We start from the raw sequence: 23,449 nt of genomic DNA on the forward strand, positions 1-23,449 counted from the left end.
ATTTATATTGTATTTTATGCTTCTGGCATTGACTTCTAAGGCACTATCTATTCGATCTGGTGGAGCAACGCCCTAGAGAGAAGCCTAGGTTGCCCGGAACGTAGAATTGGCCATCACTTTCATACTGGTTGCAATTATTCGTTTTATACGATGGAAAAACTGTTGTATTTTTATTGCATTTTATGCTTCGGGCGTTGACTTCTAAGGTCCTAACTATTGAATCTGTAGGAGCAACGCCCTAGGGTGAAGCCTAGCTTGCTCGGAAAGTAGAAATGACCATAAGTTTCATACTGTTTGCAATTATTCGTTTTATACGATGGAAACACTGTTGCATTTTTATTGCATTTTATGCTTCGGGCGTTGACTTCTAAGGCCCTAACTATTCAACTTGTTGGAGCAACGCCCTAGGGTGAAACCTAGGTTGCTCGGAAAGTAGAAATGACCATCACTTTCAAACTGGTTGCAATTATTCCTGTTATATGATGGAAACACTGTTGTATTTTTATTGCATTTTATGCTTCGGGCGTTGACTTCTAAGGCCCTAACTATTCAATCTGTTGGAGCAACGCCCTAGGGTTGAAGCCTAGATTGCTCGGAAAGTAGAAATGACCATAAGTTTCATACTGGTGGCAATTATTCGTTTTATACGATGGAAAAACTGTTGTATTTTTATTGTGTTTTATGCTTCTGGCGTTGACGTCTAAGGCCGTAGCTATTAGATGTGGTGGAGCAACGCACTAGAGTGACGCCTAGGTTGGCCGGAACGTGGAATGACCATTACCTTCGCAATGTTTGCAATTATTCATTTTATACGATGGCAAAACTGTTGTACTTATATTGTATTTTATGCTTCTGGCGTTGAGTTCTTAGGCCCTAACAATTCGATCTGGTGGAACAACGCCCTAGAGTGAAGCCTAGGTTGCCTGGAACGTACAAATGACCATCACTTTCACACGGGTTGCAATTATTCCTGTTATAGGACGGAAAGACTGTTGTATTTTTGTTGTATTTTATGCTTCTGGCGTTGTCTTCTGAGGCCGTTGCTATTCGATGTAGTGGAAGAACGCCATAGAGTGAAGCCTAGGTGGCCCGGAACGTAGAAATGACCATAACTTTCATACTGGTTGCGATTATTCCTGTTATATGATGGAAAAACTGTTGTATTTATATTGTATTTTATGCTTCGGGCGTTGACTGCTAAGGCCCTAACTATTCAATCTGTTGGATCAACGCCCTAGAGTGAAGCCTAGGTTGCTCGGAATGTAGAAATGACCATAACATTCACACTGGTTGAAATTATTCGCTTAATACGGTGGAAAAGCTGTTGCATCTTTATTGTATTTTATGATTCTGGCGTTGACTTCTAAGGCCCTAACTATTCGATCTGGTGGAGCAACGCCCTAGAGTGAAGCCTAGGTTGCCCGGAACGTAGAAATGACCATCACTTTCAAACTGGTTGCAATTGATCCTTTTATACGATGGAAAAACTGTTGTATTTTTATTGCATTTTATGCTTCCGGCGTTGACTTCTAAGGCCCTAACCATTCAATCTGTTGGAGCAACGCCCAAGGGTGAAGCCTAGGTTGCCCGGAAAGAAGAAATGACCATAACTTTCATACTGGTTGCAATTATTCGTTTTATATCATGGAAAAACTGTTGTATTCAAATTGTATTTTATGCTGCTGGCGTTCACTTCTTAGGCCCTAACTATTCGATCTGGTGGAGCAATGCCCTGTGGTGAAGTCTAGGTTGCCCGGAACGTAGAAATGACCATAACTTTCACACTGGTTGCTATTATTCGCTTTATACGATTGAAAAACTGTTATATTTATATTGTATATTATGCTTCTGGCGTTGCCCTCTTAGGCCCTGACTGTTCGATCTGGTGCAACAACGCCCTAGAGTGAAGCCTAGGTTACCCGGAACGTAGAAATGACCAGTACTTTCACACTGTTTGCAGTTACTCCTGTTATACGATGGAAAAACTGTTGCATCTTTATTGAATTTTATGCTTCTGGCGTTGACTTCTAAGGCCCTAACTATTCGATCTGGTGCAGCAACGCCCTAGAGTGAAGCCTAGGTTGCCCGGAACGTAGAAATGACCATCACTTTCAAAGTGGTTGCAATTATTCCTGTTATATGATGGAAACACTGTTGTATTTATATTGTATTTTATGCTTCGGGCGTTGACTTCTAAGGCACTATCTATTCGATCTGGTGGAGCAACGCCCTAGAGAGAAGCCTAGGTTGCCCGGAACGTAGAATTGGCCATCACTTTCAAACTGGTTGCAATTATTCCTGTTATATGATGGAAACACTGTTGTATTTTTTTTGCATTTTATGGTTCGGGCGTTCACTTCTAAGGTCCTAACTATTGAATCTGTAGGAGCAACGCCCTAGGGTGAAGCCTAGCTTGCTCGGAAAGTAGAAATGACCATAAGTTTCATACTGTTTGCAATTATTCGTTTTATACGATGAAAACACTGTTGCATTTTTATTCCATTTTATGCTTCGGGCGTTGACTTCTAAGGCCCTAACTATTCAACCTGTTGGAGCAACGCCCTAGGGTGAAACCTAGGTTGCTCGGAAAGTAGAAATGACCATCAGTTTCATACTGGTTGCAATTATACGTTTTATACGATGGAAAAACTGTTGTATTTATATTGTATTTTATGCTTCTGGCGTTGACTTCTAAGGCCCTAGCTATTCGATCTGGCAGAGCAACGCCCTAGAGTGAAGCCTAGGTTGCTCGGAAAGTAGGAATGACCATAATTTTCATACTGGTTGCAATTATTTGTTTTATACGATGGAAAAACTGTTGTATTTATATTGTATTTTATGCTTCTGGCGTTGACTTCAAATGCACTAACTATTCGATCTGGCGGAGCAACGCCCTAGAGTGAAGCCGAGGTTTCCCGGAACGTAGAAATGACCATAAGTTTCATACTGGTTGCAATTATTCGTTTTATACGATGGAAAAACTGTTGTATTTATATTGTATTTTATGCTTCTGGCGTTGACATCTAAGGCACTAACTATTCGATCTGGTGGAGCAACGCAATAGAGTGAAGCCTAGGTTGCCCGGAACGTAGAATTGGCCATCACTTTCAAACTGGTTGCAATTATTCCTGTTATATGATGGAAACACTGTTGTATTTTTATTGCATTTTATGCTTCGGGCGTTGACTTCTAAGGCCCTAACTATTCAATCTGTTGGAGCAACGCCCTAGGGTTGAAGCCTAGATTGCTCGGAAAGTAGAAATGACCATAAGTTTCATACTGGTGGCACTTATTCGTTTTATACGATGGAAAAACTGTTGTATTTTTATTGTGTTTTATGCTTCGGGCGTTGACTGCTAAGGCCCTAACTATTCAATCTGTGGGATCAACGCCCTAGAGTGAAGCCTATGTTGCTCGGAATGTAGAAATGAACATAACATTCACACTGGTTGAAATTATTCGCTTAATACGGTGGAAAAGCTGTTGCATCTCTATTGTATTTTATGATTCTGGCGTTGACTTCTAAGGCCCTAACTATTCGATCTGGTGGAGCAACGCCCTAGAGTGAAGCCTAGGTTGCCCGGAACGTAGAAATGACCATCACTTTCAAACTGGTTGCAATTGATCCTTTTATACGATGGAAAAACTGTTGTATTTTTATTGCATTTTATACTTCCGGCGTTGACTTCTAAGGCCCTAACCATTCAATCTGTTGGAGCAACGCCCAAGGGTGAAGCCCAGGTTGCCCGGAAAGAAGAAATCACCATAACTTTCATACTGGTTGCAATTATTCGTTTTATATCATGGAAAAACTGTTGTATTCAAATTGTATTTTATGCTGCTGGCGTTCACTTCTTAGGCCCTAACTATTCAATCTGTTGGATCAACGTCCTAGAGTGAAGCATAGGTTGCTCGGAATGTAGAAATGACCATAACATTCACACTGGTTGAAATTATTCGCTTAATACGGTGGAAAAGCTGTTGCATCTCTATTGTATTTTATGATTCTGGCGTTGACTTCTAAGGCCCTAACTATTCGATCTGGTGGAGCAACGCCCTAGAGTGAAGCCTAGGTTGCCCGGAACGTAGAAATGACCATCACTTTCAAACTGGTTGCAATTGATCCTTTTATACGATGGAAAAACTGTTGTATTTTTATTGCATTTTATGCTTCCGGCGTTGACTTCTAAGGCCCTAACCATTCAATCTGTTGGAGCAACGCCCAAGGGTGAAGCCCAGGTTGCCCGGAAAGAAGAAATGACCATAACTTTCATACTGGTTGCAATTATTCGTTTTATATCATGGAAAAACTGTTGTATTCAAATTGTATTTTATGCTGCTGGCGTTCACTTCTTAGGCCCTAACTATTCGATCTGGTGGAACAATGCCCTGTGGTGAAGCCTAGGTTACCCGGAACGTAGAAATGACCAGTACTTTCACACTGTTTGCAGTTACTCCTGTTATACGATGGAAAAACTGTCGCATCTTTATTGAATTTTATGCTTCTGGCGTTGACTTCTAAGGCCCTAACTATTCGATTTGGTGGAGCAGCGCCCTAGAGTGAAGCCTAGATTACCCGGAACGTAGAAATGACCATCACTTTCAAAGTGGTTGCAATTATTCCTGTTATATGATGGAAAAACTGTTGTATTTATATTGTATTTTATGCTTCGGGCGTTGACTGCTAAGGCCCTAACTATTCAATCTGTTGAATCAACGTCCTAGAGTGAAGCATAGGTTGCTCGGAATGTAGAAATGACCATAACATTCACACTGGTTGAAATTATTCGTTTAATACGGTGGAAAAGCTGTTGCATCTTTATTGTATTTTATGATTCTGGCGTTGACTTCTAAGGCCCTAACTATTCGATCTGGTGGAGCAACGCCCTAGAGTGAAGCCTAGGTTGCCCGGAACGTAGAAATGACCATCACTTTCAAACTGGTTGCAATTAATCCTCTTATACGATGGAAAAACTGTTGTATTTTTATTGCATTTTATGCTTCCGGCGTAGACGTCTAAGGCCCTAACTATTCAATCTGTTGGAGAAACGCCCAAGGGTGAAGCCCAGGTTGCCCGGAAAGAAGAAATGACGTTAACTTTCATACTGGTTGCAATTATTCGTTTTATACGATGGAAAAACTGTTGTATTTATATTGTATTTTATGCTTCTGGCGTTGACTTCAAATGCACTAACTATTCGATCTGGCGGAGCAACGCCCTAGAGTGAAGCCGAGGTTTCCCGGAACGTAGAAATGACCATCACTTTCAAACTGGTTGCAATTGATCCTTTTATACGATGGAAAAACTGTTGTATTTTTATTGCATTTTATGCTTCCGGCGTTGACTTCTAAGGCACTATCTATTCGATCTGGTGGAGCAACGCCCTAGACAGAAGCCTAGGTTGCACGGAACGTAGAATTGGCCATCACTTTCAAACTGGTTGCAATTGTTCCTGTTATATGATGGAAACACTGTTGTATTTTTTTTGCATTTTATGGTTCGGGCGTTCACTTCTAAGGTCCTAACTATTCAATGTGTTGGAGCAACGCCCTAGGGTGAAGCCTAGCTTGCTCGGAAAGTAGAAATGACCATAAGTTTCATACTGGTTGCAATTATTCGTTTTATACGATGGAAAAACTGTTGTATTTATATTGTATTTTATGCTTCTGGCATTGACTTCTAAGGCACTATCTATTCGATCTGGTGGAGCAACGCCCTAGAGAGAAGCCTAGGTTGCCCGGAACGTAGAATTGGCCATCACTTTCATACTGGTTGCAATTATTCGTTTTATACGATGGAAAAACTGTTGTATTTTTATTGCATTTTATGCTTCGGGCGTTGACTTCTAAGGTCCTAACTATTGAATCTGTAGGAGCAACGCCCTAGGGTGAAGCCTAGCTTGCTCGGAAAGTAGAAATGACCATAAGTTTCATACTGTTTGCAATTATTCGTTTTATACGATGGAAACACTGTTGCATTTTTATTGCATTTTATGCTTCGGGCGTTGACTTCTAAGGCCCTAACTATTCAACTTGTTGGAGCAACGCCCTAGGGTGAAACCTAGGTTGCTCGGAAAGTAGAAATGACCATCACTTTCAAACTGGTTGCAATTATTCCTGTTATATGATGGAAACACTGTTGTATTTTTATTGCATTTTATGCTTCGGGCGTTGACTTCTAAGGCCCTAACTATTCAATCTGTTGGAGCAACGCCCTAGGGTTGAAGCCTAGATTGCTCGGAAAGTAGAAATGACCATAAGTTTCATACTGGTGGCAATTATTCGTTTTATACGATGGAAAAACTGTTGTATTTTTATTGTGTTTTATGCTTCTGGCGTTGACGTCTAAGGCCGTAGCTATTAGATGTGGTGGAGCAACGCACTAGAGTGACGCCTAGGTTGGCCGGAACGTGGAATGACCATTACCTTCGCAATGTTTGCAATTATTCATTTTATACGATGGCAAAACTGTTGTACTTATATTGTATTTTATGCTTCTGGCGTTGAGTTCTTAGGCCCTAACAATTCGATCTGGTGGAACAACGCCCTAGAGTGAAGCCTAGGTTGCCTGGAACGTACAAATGACCATCACTTTCACACGGGTTGCAATTATTCCTGTTATAGGACGGAAAGACTGTTGTATTTTTGTTGTATTTTATGCTTCTGGCGTTGTCTTCTGAGGCCGTTGCTATTCGATGTAGTGGAAGAACGCCATAGAGTGAAGCCTAGGTGGCCCGGAACGTAGAAATGACCATAACTTTCATACTGGTTGCGATTATTCCTGTTATATGATGGAAAAACTGTTGTATTTATATTGTATTTTATGCTTCGGGCGTTGACTGCTAAGGCCCTAACTATTCAATCTGTTGGATCAACGCCCTAGAGTGAAGCCTAGGTTGCTCGGAATGTAGAAATGACCATAACATTCACACTGGTTGAAATTATTCGCTTAATACGGTGGAAAAGCTGTTGCATCTTTATTGTATTTTATGATTCTGGCGTTGACTTCTAAGGCCCTAACTATTCGATCTGGTGGAGCAACGCCCTAGAGTGAAGCCTAGGTTGCCCGGAACGTAGAAATGACCATCACTTTCAAACTGGTTGCAATTGATCCTTTTATACGATGGAAAAACTGTTGTATTTTTATTGCATTTTATGCTTCCGGCGTTGACTTCTAAGGCCCTAACCATTCAATCTGTTGGAGCAACGCCCAAGGGTGAAGCCTAGGTTGCCCGGAAAGAAGAAATGACCATAACTTTCATACTGGTTGCAATTATTCGTTTTATATCATGGAAAAACTGTTGTATTCAAATTGTATTTTATGCTGCTGGCGTTCACTTCTTAGGCCCTAACTATTCGATCTGGTGGAGCAATGCCCTGTGGTGAAGTCTAGGTTGCCCGGAACGTAGAAATGACCATAACTTTCACACTGGTTGCTATTATTCGCTTTATACGATTGAAAAACTGTTATATTTATATTGTATATTATGCTTCTGGCGTTGCCCTCTTAGGCCCTGACTGTTCGATCTGGTGCAACAACGCCCTAGAGTGAAGCCTAGGTTACCCGGAACGTAGAAATGACCAGTACTTTCACACTGTTTGCAGTTACTCCTGTTATACGATGGAAAAACTGTTGCATCTTTATTGAATTTTATGCTTCTGGCGTTGACTTCTAAGGCCCTAACTATTCGATCTGGTGCAGCAACGCCCTAGAGTGAAGCCTAGGTTGCCCGGAACGTAGAAATGACCATCACTTTCAAAGTGGTTGCAATTATTCCTGTTATATGATGGAAACACTGTTGTATTTATATTGTATTTTATGCTTCGGGCGTTGACTTCTAAGGCACTATCTATTCGATCTGGTGGAGCAACGCCCTAGAGAGAAGCCTAGGTTGCCCGGAACGTAGAATTGGCCATCACTTTCAAACTGGTTGCAATTATTCCTGTTATATGATGGAAACACTGTTGTATTTTTTTTGCATTTTATGGTTCGGGCGTTCACTTCTAAGGTCCTAACTATTGAATCTGTAGGAGCAACGCCCTAGGGTGAAGCCTAGCTTGCTCGGAAAGTAGAAATGACCATAAGTTTCATACTGTTTGCAATTATTCGTTTTATACGATGAAAACACTGTTGCATTTTTATTCCATTTTATGCTTCGGGCGTTGACTTCTAAGGCCCTAACTATTCAACCTGTTGGAGCAACGCCCTAGGGTGAAACCTAGGTTGCTCGGAAAGTAGAAATGACCATCAGTTTCATACTGGTTGCAATTATACGTTTTATACGATGGAAAAACTGTTGTATTTATATTGTATTTTATGCTTCTGGCGTTGACTTCTAAGGCCCTAGCTATTCGATCTGGCAGAGCAACGCCCTAGAGTGAAGCCTAGGTTGCTCGGAAAGTAGGAATGACCATAATTTTCATACTGGTTGCAATTATTTGTTTTATACGATGGAAAAACTGTTGTATTTATATTGTATTTTATGCTTCTGGCGTTGACTTCAAATGCACTAACTATTCGATCTGGCGGAGCAACGCCCTAGAGTGAAGCCGAGGTTTCCCGGAACGTAGAAATGACCATAAGTTTCATACTGGTTGCAATTATTCGTTTTATACGATGGAAAAACTGTTGTATTTATATTGTATTTTATGCTTCTGGCGTTGACATCTAAGGCACTAACTATTCGATCTGGTGGAGCAACGCAATAGAGTGAAGCCTAGGTTGCCCGGAACGTAGAATTGGCCATCACTTTCAAACTGGTTGCAATTATTCCTGTTATATGATGGAAACACTGTTGTATTTTTATTGCATTTTATGCTTCGGGCGTTGACTTCTAAGGCCCTAACTATTCAATCTGTTGGAGCAACGCCCTAGGGTTGAAGCCTAGATTGCTCGGAAAGTAGAAATGACCATAAGTTTCATACTGGTGGCACTTATTCGTTTTATACGATGGAAAAACTGTTGTATTTTTATTGTGTTTTATGCTTCGGGCGTTGACTGCTAAGGCCCTAACTATTCAATCTGTGGGATCAACGCCCTAGAGTGAAGCCTATGTTGCTCGGAATGTAGAAATGAACATAACATTCACACTGGTTGAAATTATTCGCTTAATACGGTGGAAAAGCTGTTGCATCTCTATTGTATTTTATGATTCTGGCGTTGACTTCTAAGGCCCTAACTATTCGATCTGGTGGAGCAACGCCCTAGAGTGAAGCCTAGGTTGCCCGGAACGTAGAAATGACCATCACTTTCAAACTGGTTGCAATTGATCCTTTTATACGATGGAAAAACTGTTGTATTTTTATTGCATTTTATACTTCCGGCGTTGACTTCTAAGGCCCTAACCATTCAATCTGTTGGAGCAACGCCCAAGGGTGAAGCCCAGGTTGCCCGGAAAGAAGAAATCACCATAACTTTCATACTGGTTGCAATTATTCGTTTTATATCATGGAAAAACTGTTGTATTCAAATTGTATTTTATGCTGCTGGCGTTCACTTCTTAGGCCCTAACTATTCAATCTGTTGGATCAACGTCCTAGAGTGAAGCATAGGTTGCTCGGAATGTAGAAATGACCATAACATTCACACTGGTTGAAATTATTCGCTTAATACGGTGGAAAAGCTGTTGCATCTCTATTGTATTTTATGATTCTGGCGTTGACTTCTAAGGCCCTAACTATTCGATCTGGTGGAGCAACGCCCTAGAGTGAAGCCTAGGTTGCCCGGAACGTAGAAATGACCATCACTTTCAAACTGGTTGCAATTGATCCTTTTATACGATGGAAAAACTGTTGTATTTTTATTGCATTTTATGCTTCCGGCGTTGACTTCTAAGGCCCTAACCATTCAATCTGTTGGAGCAACGCCCAAGGGTGAAGCCCAGGTTGCCCGGAAAGAAGAAATGACCATAACTTTCATACTGGTTGCAATTATTCGTTTTATATCATGGAAAAACTGTTGTATTCAAATTGTATTTTATGCTGCTGGCGTTCACTTCTTAGGCCCTAACTATTCGATCTGGTGGAACAATGCCCTGTGGTGAAGCCTAGGTTACCCGGAACGTAGAAATGACCAGTACTTTCACACTGTTTGCAGTTACTCCTGTTATACGATGGAAAAACTGTCGCATCTTTATTGAATTTTATGCTTCTGGCGTTGACTTCTAAGGCCCTAACTATTCGATTTGGTGGAGCAGCGCCCTAGAGTGAAGCCTAGATTACCCGGAACGTAGAAATGACCATCACTTTCAAAGTGGTTGCAATTATTCCTGTTATATGATGGAAAAACTGTTGTATTTATATTGTATTTTATGCTTCGGGCGTTGACTGCTAAGGCCCTAACTATTCAATCTGTTGAATCAACGTCCTAGAGTGAAGCATAGGTTGCTCGGAATGTAGAAATGACCATAACATTCACACTGGTTGAAATTATTCGTTTAATACGGTGGAAAAGCTGTTGCATCTTTATTGTATTTTATGATTCTGGCGTTGACTTCTAAGGCCCTAACTATTCGATCTGGTGGAGCAACGCCCTAGAGTGAAGCCTAGGTTGCCCGGAACGTAGAAATGACCATCACTTTCAAACTGGTTGCAATTAATCCTCTTATACGATGGAAAAACTGTTGTATTTTTATTGCATTTTATGCTTCCGGCGTAGACGTCTAAGGCCCTAACTATTCAATCTGTTGGAGAAACGCCCAAGGGTGAAGCCCAGGTTGCCCGGAAAGAAGAAATGACGTTAACTTTCATACTGGTTGCAATTATTCGTTTTATACGATGGAAAAACTGTTGTATTTATATTGTATTTTATGCTTCTGGCGTTGACTTCAAATGCACTAACTATTCGATCTGGCGGAGCAACGCCCTAGAGTGAAGCCGAGGTTTCCCGGAACGTAGAAATGACCATAAGTTTCATACTGGTTGCAATTATTCGTTTTATACGATGGAAAAACTGTTGTATTTATATTGTATTTTATGCTTCTGGCGTTGACATCTAAGGCACTAACTATTCGATCTGGTGGAGCAACGCAATAGAGTGAAGCCTAGGTTGCCCGGAACGAAGAATTGGCCATCACTTTCACACTGGTTGCAATTATTCCTGTTATATGATGGAAACACTGTTGTATTTTTATTGCATTTTATGCTTCGGGCGTTGACTTCTAAGGCCCTAACTATTCAATCTGTTGGAGCAACGCCCTAGTGTTGAAGCCTAGGTTGCTCGGAAAGTAGAAATGACCATAAGTTTCATACTGGTGCAATTATTCGTTTTATACGATGGAAAAACTGTTGTATTTTTATTGTGTTTTATGCTTCTGGCGTTGACGTCTAAGGCCGTAGCTATTAGATGTGGTGGAGCAACGCACTAGAGTGACGCCTAGGTTGGCCGGAACGTGGTATGACCATTACCTTCGCAATGTTTGCAATTATTCATTTTATACGATGGCAAAACTGTTGTACTTATATTGTATTTTATGCTTCTAGCGTTGAGTTCTTAGGCCCTAACAATTCGATCTGGTGGAACAACGCCCTAGAGTGAAGCCTAGGTTGCCTCGAACGTACAAATGACCATCACTTTCACACGGGTTGCAATTATTCCTGTTATAGGACGGAAAGACTGTTGTATTTTTATTGTATTTTATGCTTCTGGCGTTGTCTTCTGAGGCCGTTGCTATTCGATGTAGTGGAAGAACGCCATAGAGTGAAGCCTAGGTTGCCCGGAAAGAAGAAATGACCATAACTTTCATACTGGTTGCAATTATTCGTTTTATATCATGGAAAAACTGTTGTATTCAAATTGTATTTTATGCTGCTGGCGTTCACTTCTTAGGCCCTAACTATTCGATCTGGTGGAACAACGCCCTGTGGTGAAGTCTAGGTTGCCCGGAACGTAGAAATGACCATAACTTTCACACTGGTTGCTATTATTCGCTTTATACGATTGAAAAACTGTTACATTTATATTGTATATTATGCTTCTGGCGTTGCCTTCTTAGGCCCTAACTGTTCGATCTGGTGGAACAACGCCCTAGAGTGAAGCCTAGGTTACCCGGAACGTAGAAATGACCAGTACTTACACACTGTTTGCAGTTACTCCTGTTATACGATGGAAAAACTGTTGCATCTTTATTGAATTTTATGCTTCTGGCGTTGACTTCTAAGGCCCTAACTATTCGATCTGGTGGAGCAACGCCCTAGAGTGAAGCCTAGGTTGCCCGGAACGTAGAAATGACCATCACTTTCAAACTGGTTGCAATTATTCGTTTTATATCATGGAAAAACTGTTGTATTCAAATTGTATTTTATGCTGCTGGCGTTCACTTCTTAGGCCCTAACTATTCGATCTGGTGGAGCAATGCCCTGTGGTGAAGTCTAGGTTGCCCGGAACGTAGAAATGACCATAACTTTCACACTGGTTGCTATTATTCGCTTTATACGATTGAAAAACTGTTATATTTATATTGTATATTATGCTTCTGGCGTTGCCTTCTTAGGCCCTGACTGTTCGATCTGGTGCAACAACGCCCTAGAGTGAAGCCTAGGTTACCCGGAACGTAGAAATGACCAGTACTTTCACACTGTTTGCAGTTACTCCTGTTATACGATGGAAAAACTGTTGCATCTTTATTGAATTTTATGCTTCTGGCGTTGACTTCTAAGGCCCTAACTATTCGATCTGGTGCAGCAACGCCCTAGAGTGAAGCCTAGGTTGCGCGGAACGTAGAAATGACCATCACTTTCAAAGTGGTTGCAATTATTCCTGTTATACGATGGAAAAACTGTTGTATTTATATTGTATTTTATGCTTCTGGCGTTGACATCTAAGGCACTAACTATTCGATCTGGTGGAGCAACGCAATAGAGTGAAGCCTAGGTTGCCCGGAACGAAGAATTGGCCATCACTTTCACACTGGTTGCAATTATTCCTGTTATATGATGGAAACACTGTTGTATTTTTATTGCATTTTATGCTTCGGGCGTTGACTTCTAAGGCCCTAACTATTCAATCTGTTGGAGCAACGCCCTAGTGTTGAAGCCTAGGTTGCTCGGAAAGTAGAAATGACCATAAGTTTCATACTGGTGCAATTATTCGTTTTATACGATGGAAAAACTGTTGTATTTTTATTGTGTTTTATGCTTCTGGCGTTGACGTCTAAGGCCGTAGCTATTAGATGTGGTGGAGCAACGCACTAGAGTGACGCCTAGGTTGGCCGGAACGTGGTATGACCATTACCTTCGCAATGTTTGCAATTATTCATTTTATACGATGGCGAAACTGTTGTACTTATATTGTATTTTATGCTTCTAGCGTTGAGTTCTTAGGCCCTAACAATTCGATCTGGTGGAACAACGCCCTAGAGTGAAGCCTAGGTTGCCTCGAACGTACAAATGACCATCACTTTCACACGGGTTGCAATTATTCCTGTTATAGGACGGAAAGACTGTTGTATTTTTATTGTATTTTATGCTTCTGGCGTTGTCTTCTGAGGCCGTTGCTATTCGATGTAGTGGAAGAACGCCATAGAGTGAAGCCTAGGTTGCCCGGAAAGAAGAAATGACCATAACTTTCATACTGGTTGCAATTATTCGTTTTATATCATGGAAAAACTGTTGTATTCAAATTGTATTTTATGCTGCTGGCGTTCACTTCTTAGGCCCTAACTATTCGATCTGGTGGAACAACGCCCTGTGGTGAAGTCTAGGTTGCCCGGAACGTAGAAATGACCATAACTTTCACACTGGTTGCTATTATTCGCTTTATACGATTGAAAAACTGTTACATTTATATTGTATATTATGCTTCTGGCGTTGCCTTCTTAGGCCCTAACTGTTCGATCTGGTGGAACAACGCCCTAGAGTGAAGCCTAGGTTACCCGGAACGTAGAAATGACCAGTACTTACACACTGTTTGCAGTTACTCCTGTTATACGATGGAAAAACTGTTGCATCTTTATTGAATTTTATGCTTCTGGCGTTGACTTCTAAGGCCCTAACTATTCGATCTGGTGGAGCAACGCCCTAGAGTGAAGCCTAGGTTGCCCGGAACGTAGAAATGACCATCACTTTCAAACTGGTTGCAATTATTCCTTTTATATGATGGAAAAACTGTTGTATTTATATTGTACTTTATGCTTCGGGCGTTGACTGCTAAGGCCCTAACTATTCAATCTGTTGGATCAACGTCCTAGAGTGAAGCATAGGTTGCTCGCAATGTAGAAATGACCATAACATTCACACTGGTTGAAATTATTCGTTTAATACGGTGGAAAAGCTGTTGCATCTTTATTGTACTTTATGCTTCGGGCGTTGACTGCTAAGGCCCTAACTATTCAATCTGTTGGATCAACGTCCTAGAGTGAAGCATAGGTTGCTCGCAATGTAGAAATGACCATAACATTCACACTGGTTGAAATTATTCGTTTAATACGGTGGAAAAGCTGTTGCATCTTTATTGCATTTTATGCTTCGGGCATTGACTTCTAAGGCCCTAACTATTCAATCTGTAGGAGCAACGCCCTAGGGTGAAGTCTGTGTTGCCCGGAAAGAAGAAATGACCATAACTTTCATACTGGTTGCAATTATTCGTTTTATATCATGGAAAAACTGTTATATTTATATTGTATATTATGCTTCTGGCGTTGCCTTCTTAGGCCCTGACTGTTCGATCTGGTGCAACAACGCCCTAGAGTGAAGCCTAGGTTACCCGGAACGTAGAAATGACCAGTACTTTCACACTGTTTGCAGTTACTCCTGTTATACGATGGAAAAACTGTTGCATCTTTATTGAATTTTATGCTTCTGGCGTTGACTTCTAAGGCCCTAACTATTCGATCTGGTGCAGCAACGCCCTAGAGTGAAGCCTAGGTTGCCCGGAACGTAGAAATGACCATCACTTTCAAAGTGGTTGCAATTATTCCTGTTATATGATGGAAACACTGTTGTATTTATATTGTATTTTATGCTTCGGGCGTTGACTTCTAAGGCACTATCTATTCGATCTGGTGGAGCAACGCCCTAGAGAGAAGCCTAGGTTGCCCGGAACGTAGAATTGGCCATCACTTTCAAACTGGTTGCAATTATTCCTGTTATATGATGGAAACACTGTTGTATTTTTTTTGCATTTTATGGTTCGGGCGTTCACTTCTAAGGTCCTAACTATTGAATCTGTAGGAGCAACGCCCTAGGGTGAAGCCTAGCTTGCTCGGAAAGTAGAAATGACCATAAGTTTCATACTGTTTGCAATTATTCGTTTTATACGATGAAAACACTGTTGCATTTTTATTGCATTTTATGCTTCGGGCGTTGACTTCTAAGGCCCTAACTATTCAACCTGTTGGAGCAACGCCCTAGGGTGAAACCTAGGTTGCTCGGAAAGTAGAAATGACCATCAGTTTCATACTGGTTGCAATTATACGTTTTATACGATGGAAAAACTGTTGTATTTATATTGTATTTTATGCTTCTGGCGTTGACTTCTAAGGCCCTAGCTATTCGATCTGGCAGAGCAACGCCCTAGAGTGAAGCCTAGGTTGCTCGGAAAGTAGGAATGACCATAATTTTCATACTGGTTGCAATTATTTGTTTTATACGATGGAAAAACTGTTGTATTTATATTGTATTTTATGCTTCTGGCGTTGACTTCAAATGCACTAACTATTCGATCTGGCGGAGCAACGCCCTAGAGTGAAGCCGAGGTTTCCCGGAACGTAGAAATGACCATAAGTTTCATACTGGTTGCAATTATTCGTTTTATACGATGGAAAAACTGTTGTATTTATATTGTATTTTATGCTTCTGGCGTTGACATCTAAGGCACTAACTATTCGATCTGGTGGAGCAACGCAATAGAGTGAAGCCTAGGTTGCCCGGAACGTAGAATTGGCCATCACTTTCAAACTGGTTGCAATTATTCCTGTTATATGATGGAAACACTGTTGTATTTTTATTGCATTTTATGCTTCGGGCGTTGACTTCTAAGGCCCTAACTATTCAATCTGTTGGAGCAACGCCCTAGGGTTGAAGCCTAGATTGCTCGGAAAGTAGAAATGACCATAAGTTTCATACTGGTGGCACTTATTCGTTTTATACGATGGAAAAACTGTTGTATTTTTATTGTGTTTTATGCTTCGGGCGTTGACTGCTAAGGCCCTAACTATTCAATCTGTGGGATCAACGCCCTAGAGTGAAGCCTAGGTTGCTCGGAATGTAGAAATGACCATAACATTCACACTGGTTGAAATTATTCGCTTAATACGGTGGAAAAGCTGTTGCATCTCTATTGTATTTTATGATTCTGGCGTTGACTTCTAAGGCCCTAACTATTCGATCTGGCGGAGCAACGCCCTAGAGTGAAGCCTAGGTTGCCCGGAACGTAGAAATGACCATCACTTTCAAACTGGTTGCAATTGATCCTTTTATACGATGGAAAAACTGTTGTATTTTTATTGCATTTTATACTTCCGGCGTTGACTTCTAAGGCCCTAACCATTCAATCTGTTGGAGCAACGCCCAAGGGTGAAGCCCAGGTTGCCCGGAAAGAAGAAATGACCATAACTTTCATACTGGTTGCAATTATTCGTTTTATATCATGGAAAAACTGTTGTATTCAAATTGTATTTTATGCTGCTGGCGTTCACTTCTTAGGCCCTAACTATTCAATCTGTTGGATCAACGTCCTAGAGTGAAGCATAGGTTGCTCGGAATGTAGAAATGACCATAACATTCACACTGGTTGAAATTATTCGCTTAATACGGTGGAAAAGCTGTTGCATCTCTATTGTATTTTATGATTCTGGCGTTGACTTCTAAGGCCCTAACTATTCGATCTGGTGGAGCAACGCCCTAGAGTGAAGCCTAGGTTGCCCGGAACGTAGAAATGACCATCACTTTCAAACTGGTTGCAATTGATCCTTTTATACGATGGAAAAACTGTTGTATTTTTATTGCATTTTATGCTTCCGGCGTTGACTTCTAAGGCCCTAACCATTCAATCTGTTGGAGCAACGCCCAAGGGTGAAGCCCAGGTTGCCCGGAAAGAAGAAATGACCATAACTTTCATACTGGTTGCAATTATTCGTTTTATATCATGGAAAAACTGTTGTATTCAAATTGTATTTTATGCTGCTGGCGTTCACTTCTTAGGCCCTAACTATTCGATCTGGTGGAACAATGCCCTGTGGTGAAGCCTAGGTTACCCGGAACGTAGAAATGACCAGTACTTTCACACTGTTTGCAGTTACTCCTGTTATACGATGGAAAAACTGTCGCATCTTTATTGAATTTTATGCTTCTGGCGTTGACTTCTAAGGCCCTAACTATTCGATTTGGTGGAGCAGCGCCCTAGAGTGAAGCCTAGATTGCCCGGAACGTAGAAATGACCATCACTTTCAAAGTGGTTGCAATTATTCCTGTTATATGATGGAAAAACTGTTGTATTTATATTGTATTTTATGCTTCGGGCGTTGACTGCTAAGGCCCTAACTATTCAATCTGTTGAATCAACGTCCTAGAGTGAAGCATAGGTTGCTCGGAATGTAGAAATGACCATAACATTCACACTGGTTGAAATTATTCGTTTAATACGGTGGAAAAGCTGTTGCATCTTTATTGTATTTTATGATTCTGGCGTTGACTTCTAAGGCCCTAACTATTCGATCTGGTGGAGCAACGCCCTAGAGTGAAGCCTAGGTTGCCCGGAACGTAGAAATGATCATCACTTTCAAACTGGTTGCAATTAATCCTCTTATACGATGGAAAAACTGTTGTATTTTTATTGCATTTTATGCTTCCGGCGTAGACGTCTAAGGCCCTAACTATTCAATCTGTTGGAGAAACGCCCAAGGGTGAAGCCCAGGTTGCCCGGAAAGAAGAAATGACGTTAACTTTCATACTGGTTGCAATTATTCGTTTTATACGATGGAAAAACTGTTGTATTTATATTGTATTTTATGCTTCTGGCGTTGACTTCAAATGCACTAACTATTCGATCTGGCGGAGCAACGCCCTAGAGTGAAGCCGAGGTTTCCCGGAACGTAGAAATGACCATAAGTTTCATACTGGTTGCAATTATTCGTTTTATACGATGGAAAAACTGTTGTATTTATATTGTATTTTATGCTTCTGGCGTTGACATCTAAGGCACTAACTATTCGATCTGGTGGAGCAACGCAATAGAGTGAAGCCTAGGTTGCCCGGAACGAAGAATTGGCCATCACTTTCACACTGGTTGCAATTATTCCTGTTATATGATGGAAACACTGTTGTATTTTTATTGCATTTTATGCTTCGGGCGTTGACTTCTAAGGCCCTAACTATTCAATCTGTTGGAGCAACGCCCTAGTGTTGAAGCCTAGGTTGCTCGGAAAGTAGAAATGACCATAAGTTTCATACTGGTGCAATTATTCGTTTTATACGATGGAAAAACTGTTGTATTTTTATTGTGTTTTATGCTTCTGGCGGTGACGTCTAAGGCCGTAGCTATTAGATGTGGTGGAGCAACGCACTAGAGTGACGCCTAGGTTGGCCGGAACGTGGTATGACCATTACCTTCGCAATGTTTGCAATTATTCATTTTATACGATGGCAAAACTGTTGTACTTATATTGTATTTTATGCTTCTAGCGTTGAGTTCTTAGGCCCTAACAATTCGATCTGGTGGAACAACGCCCTAGAGTGAAGCCTAGGTTGCCTCGAACGTACAAATGACCATCACTTTCACACGGGTTGCAATTATTCCTGTTATAGGACGGAAAGACTGTTGTATTTTTATTGTATTTTATGCTTCTGGCGTTGTCTTCTGAGGCCGTTGCTATTCGATGTAGTGGAAGAACGCCATAGAGTGAAGCCTAGGTTGCCCGGAAAGAAGAAATGACCATAACTTTCATACTGGTTGCAATTATTCGTTTTATATCATGGAAAAACTGTTGTATTCAAATTGTATTTTATGCTGCTGGCGTTCACTTCTTAGGCCCTAACTATTCGATCTGGTGGAACAACGCCCTGTGGTGAAGTCTAGGTTGCCCGGAACGTAGAAATGACCATAACTTTCACACTGGTTGCTATTATTCGCTTTATACGATTGAAAAACTGTTACATTTATATTGTATATTATGCTTCTGGCGTTGCCTTCTTAGGCCCTAACTGTTCGATCTGGTGGAACAACGCCCTAGAGTGAAGCCTAGGTTACCCGGAACGTAGAAATGACCAGTACCTACACACTGTTTGCAGTTACTCCTGTTATACGATGGAAAAACTGTTGCATCTTTATTGAATTTTATGCTTCTGGCGTTGACTTCTAAGGCCCTAACTATTCGATCTGGTGGAGCAACGCCCTAGAGTGAAGCCTAGGTTGCCCGGAACGTAGAAATGACCATCACTTTCAAACTGGTTGCAATTATTCCTTTTATATGATGGAAAAACTGTTGTATTTATATTGTACTTTATGCTTCGGGCGTTGACTGCTAAGGCCCTAACTATTCAATCTGTTGGATCAACGTCCTAGAGTGAAGCATAGGTTGCTCGCAATGTAGAAATGACCATAACATTCACACTGGTTGAAATTATTCGTTTAATACGGTGGAAAAGCTGTTGCATCTTTATTGCATTTTATGCTTCGGGCATTGACTTCTAAGGCCCTAACTATTCAATCTGTAGGAGCAACGCCCTAGGGTGAAGTCTGTGTTGCCCGGAAAGAAGAAATGACGTTAACTTTCATACTGGTTGCATTTACTCGTTTTATATGATGGAAAAACTGTTGTATTTATATTGTATTTCATGCTTCTGGCGTTCACTTCTTAGGCCCTAACTATTCGATCTGGTGGAACAACGCCCTAGGGTGAAGCCTAGGTTGCCCGGAACGCAGAAATGACCATAAGTTTCATACTGGTTGCAATTATTCGTTTTATACGATGGAAACGCTGTTGTATTTATATTGTATTTTATGCCTCTGGCGTTGACTTCTAAGGCCCTAGCTATTCGATCTGGTGGAGCAACGCCCTAGAGTGAAGCCTAGGTTGCCCGGAAAGTAGAAATGACCATAAGTTTCATACTGGTTGCAATTATTCGTTTTATACGATGGAAAAACTGTGGTATTTATATTGTACTTTATGCCTCTGGCGTTGACTCCTAAGGCCGTAGCTATTCGATGTGGTGGAGCAACGCTCTAGAGTGACGCCTAGGGTGCTCGGAACGCAGAAATGACCATTACTTTCACACTGGTTGCAATTATTCCTGTTATATGATGGAAACACTGTTGTATTTTTTTTGCATTTTATGGTTCGGGCGTTCACTTCTAAGGTCCTAACTATTGAATCTGTAGGAGCAACGCCCTAGGGTGAAGCCTAGCTTGCTCGGAAAGTAGAAATGACCATAAGTTTCATACTGGTTGCAATTATTCGTTTTATACGATGGAAAAACTGTGGTATTTATATTGTACTCTATGCATCTGGCGTTGACTCCTAAGGCCGTAGCTATTAGATGTGGTGGAGCAACGCCCTAGAGTGACGCCTAGGGTGCTCGGAACGTAGAAATGACCATTACTTTCACACTCGTTGCAATTATTCGTTTTATACGATGGAAAAGCTGTTGTATTTATATCGTATTTTATGCTTCTGGCGTTGACTTCTTAGGCCGTAACTATTCGGTCTGGTGGAGCAACGCCCTGGAGTGAAACCTAGGTTGCCCGGAACGTAGAATTGGCCATCACTTTCAAACTGGTTGCAATTATTCCTGTTATATGATGGAAACACTGTTGTATTTTTATTGCATTTTATGCTTCGGGCGTTGACTTCTAAGGCCCTAACTATTCAATCTGTTGGAGCAACGCCCTAGTGTTGAAGCCTAGGTTGCTCGGAAAGTAGAATTGGCCATCACTTTCAAACTGGTTGCAATTATTCCTGTTATATGATGGAAACACTGTTGTATTTTTTTTGCATTTTATGGTTCGGGCGTTCACTTCTAAGGTCCTAACTATTGAATCTGTAGGAGCAACGCCCTAGGGTGAAGCCTAGCTTGCTCGGAAAGTAGAAATGACCATAAGTTTCATACTGTTTGCAATTATTCGTTTTATACGATGGAAACACTGTTGCATTTTTATTGCATTTTATGCTTCGGGCGTTGACTTCTAAGGCCCTAACTATTCAACCTGTTGGAGCAACGCCCTAGGGTGAAACCTAGGTTGCTCGGAAAGTAGAAATGATCATCAGTTTCATACTGGTTGCAATTATACGTTTTATACGATGGAAAAACTGTTGTATTTATATTGTATTTTATGCTTCTGGCGTTGACTTCTAAGGCCCTAGCTATTCGATCTGGAGGAGCAACGCCCTAGAGTGAGGCCTAGGTTGCTCGGAAAGTAGAAATGACCATAATTTTCATACTGGTTGCAATTATTCGTTTTATACGATGGAAAAACTGTTGTATTTATATTGTATTTTATGCTTCTGGCGTTGACTTCAAATGCACTAACTATTCGATCTGGCGGAGCAACGCCCTAGAGTGAAGCCGAGGTTTCCCGGAACGTAGAAATGACCATAAGTTTCATACTGGTTGCAATTATTCGTTTTATACGATGGAAAAACTGTTGTATTTATATTGTATTTTATGCTTCTGGCGTTGACATCTAAGGCGCTAACTATTCGATCTGGTGGAGCAACGCAATAGAGTGAAGCCTAGGTTGCCCGGAACGTAGAATTGGCCATCACTTTCAAACTGGTTGCAATTATTCCTGTTATATGATGGAAACACTGTTGTATTTTTATTGCATTTTATGCTTCGGGCGTTGACTTCTAAGGCCCTAACTATTCAATCTGTTGGAGCAACGCCCTAGGGTTGAAGCCTAGATTGCTCGGAAAGTAGAAATGACCATAAGTTTCATACTGGTGGCACTTATTCGTTTTATACGATGGAAAAACTGTTGTATTTTTATTGTGTTTTATGCTTCGGGCGTTGACTGCTAAGGCCCTAACTATTCAATCTGTGGGATCAACGCCCTAGAGTGAAGCCTAGGTTGCTCGGAATGTAGAAATGACCATAACATTCACACTGGTTGAAATTATTCGCTTAATACGGTGGAAAAGCTGTTGCATCTCTATTGTATTTTATGATTCTGGCGTTGACTTCTAAGGCCCTAACTATTCGATCTGGTGGAGCAACGCCCTAGAGTGAAGCCTAGGTTGCCCGGAACGTAGAAATGACCATCACTTTCAAACTGGTTGCAATTGATCCTTTTATACGATGGAAAAACTGTTGTATTTTTATTGCATTTTATGCTTCCGGCGTTGACTTCTAAGGCCCTAACCATTCAATCTGTTGGAGCAACGCCCAAGGGTGAAGCCCAGGTTGCCCGGAAAGAAGAAATGACCATAACTTTCATACTGGTTGCAATTATTCGTTTTATATCATGGAAAAACTGTTGTATTCAAATTGTATTTTATGCTGCTGGCGTTCACTTCTTAGGCCCTAACTATTCGATCTGGTGGAACAATGCCCTGTGGTGAAGTCTAGGTTGCCCGGAACGTAGAAATGACCATAACTTTCACACTGGTCGCTATTATTCGCTTTATACGATTGAAAAACTGTTACATTTATATTGTATATTATGCTTCTGGCGTTGCCTTCTTGGGCCCTAACTGTTCGATCTGGTGGAACAACGCCCTAGAGTGAAGCCTAGGTTACCCGGAACGTAGAAATGACCAGTACTTTCACACTGTTTGCAGTTACTCCTGTTATACGATGGAAAAACTGTTGCATCTTTATTGAATTTTATGCTTCTGGCGTTGACTTCTAAGGCCCTAACTATTCGATCTGGTGGAGCAACGCCCTAGAGTGAAGCCTAGGTTGCCGGGAACGTAGAAAGGACCATCACTTTCAAACTGGTTGCAATTATTCCTGTTATATGATGGAAATACTGTTGTATTTATATTGTACTTTATGCTTCGGGCGTTGACTGCTAAGGCCCTAACTATTCAATCTGTTGGATCAACGTCCTAGAGTGAAGCATAGGTTGCTCGCAATGTAGAAATGACCATAACATTCACACTGGTTGAAATTATTCGTTTAATACGGTGGAAAAGCTGTTGCATCTTTATTGCATTTTATGCTTCGGGCATTGACTTCTAAGGCCCTAACTATTCAATCTGTAGGAGCAACGCCCTAGGGTGAAGCCTGTGTTGCCCGGAAAGTAGAAATGACGTTGACTTTCATACTGGTTGCATTTACTCGTTTTATATGATGGAAAAACTGTTGTATTTATATTGTATTTCATGCTTCTGGCGTTCACTTCTTAGGCCCTAACTATTCGATCTGGTGGAACAACGCCCTAGGGTGAAGCCTAGGTTGCCCGGTACGCAGAAATGACCATAAGTTTCATACTGGTTGCAATTATTCGTTTTATACGATGGAAACGCTGTTGTATTTATATTGTATTTTATGCCTCTGGCGTTGACTTCTAAGG

The sequence above is a fragment of the Calliopsis andreniformis genome, unplaced genomic scaffold (genome assembly GCF_051401765.1).
Source record: "Calliopsis andreniformis isolate RMS-2024a unplaced genomic scaffold, iyCalAndr_principal scaffold0024, whole genome shotgun sequence".
NCBI classification, from domain to species: Eukaryota; Metazoa; Arthropoda; class Insecta; order Hymenoptera; family Andrenidae; genus Calliopsis; species Calliopsis andreniformis.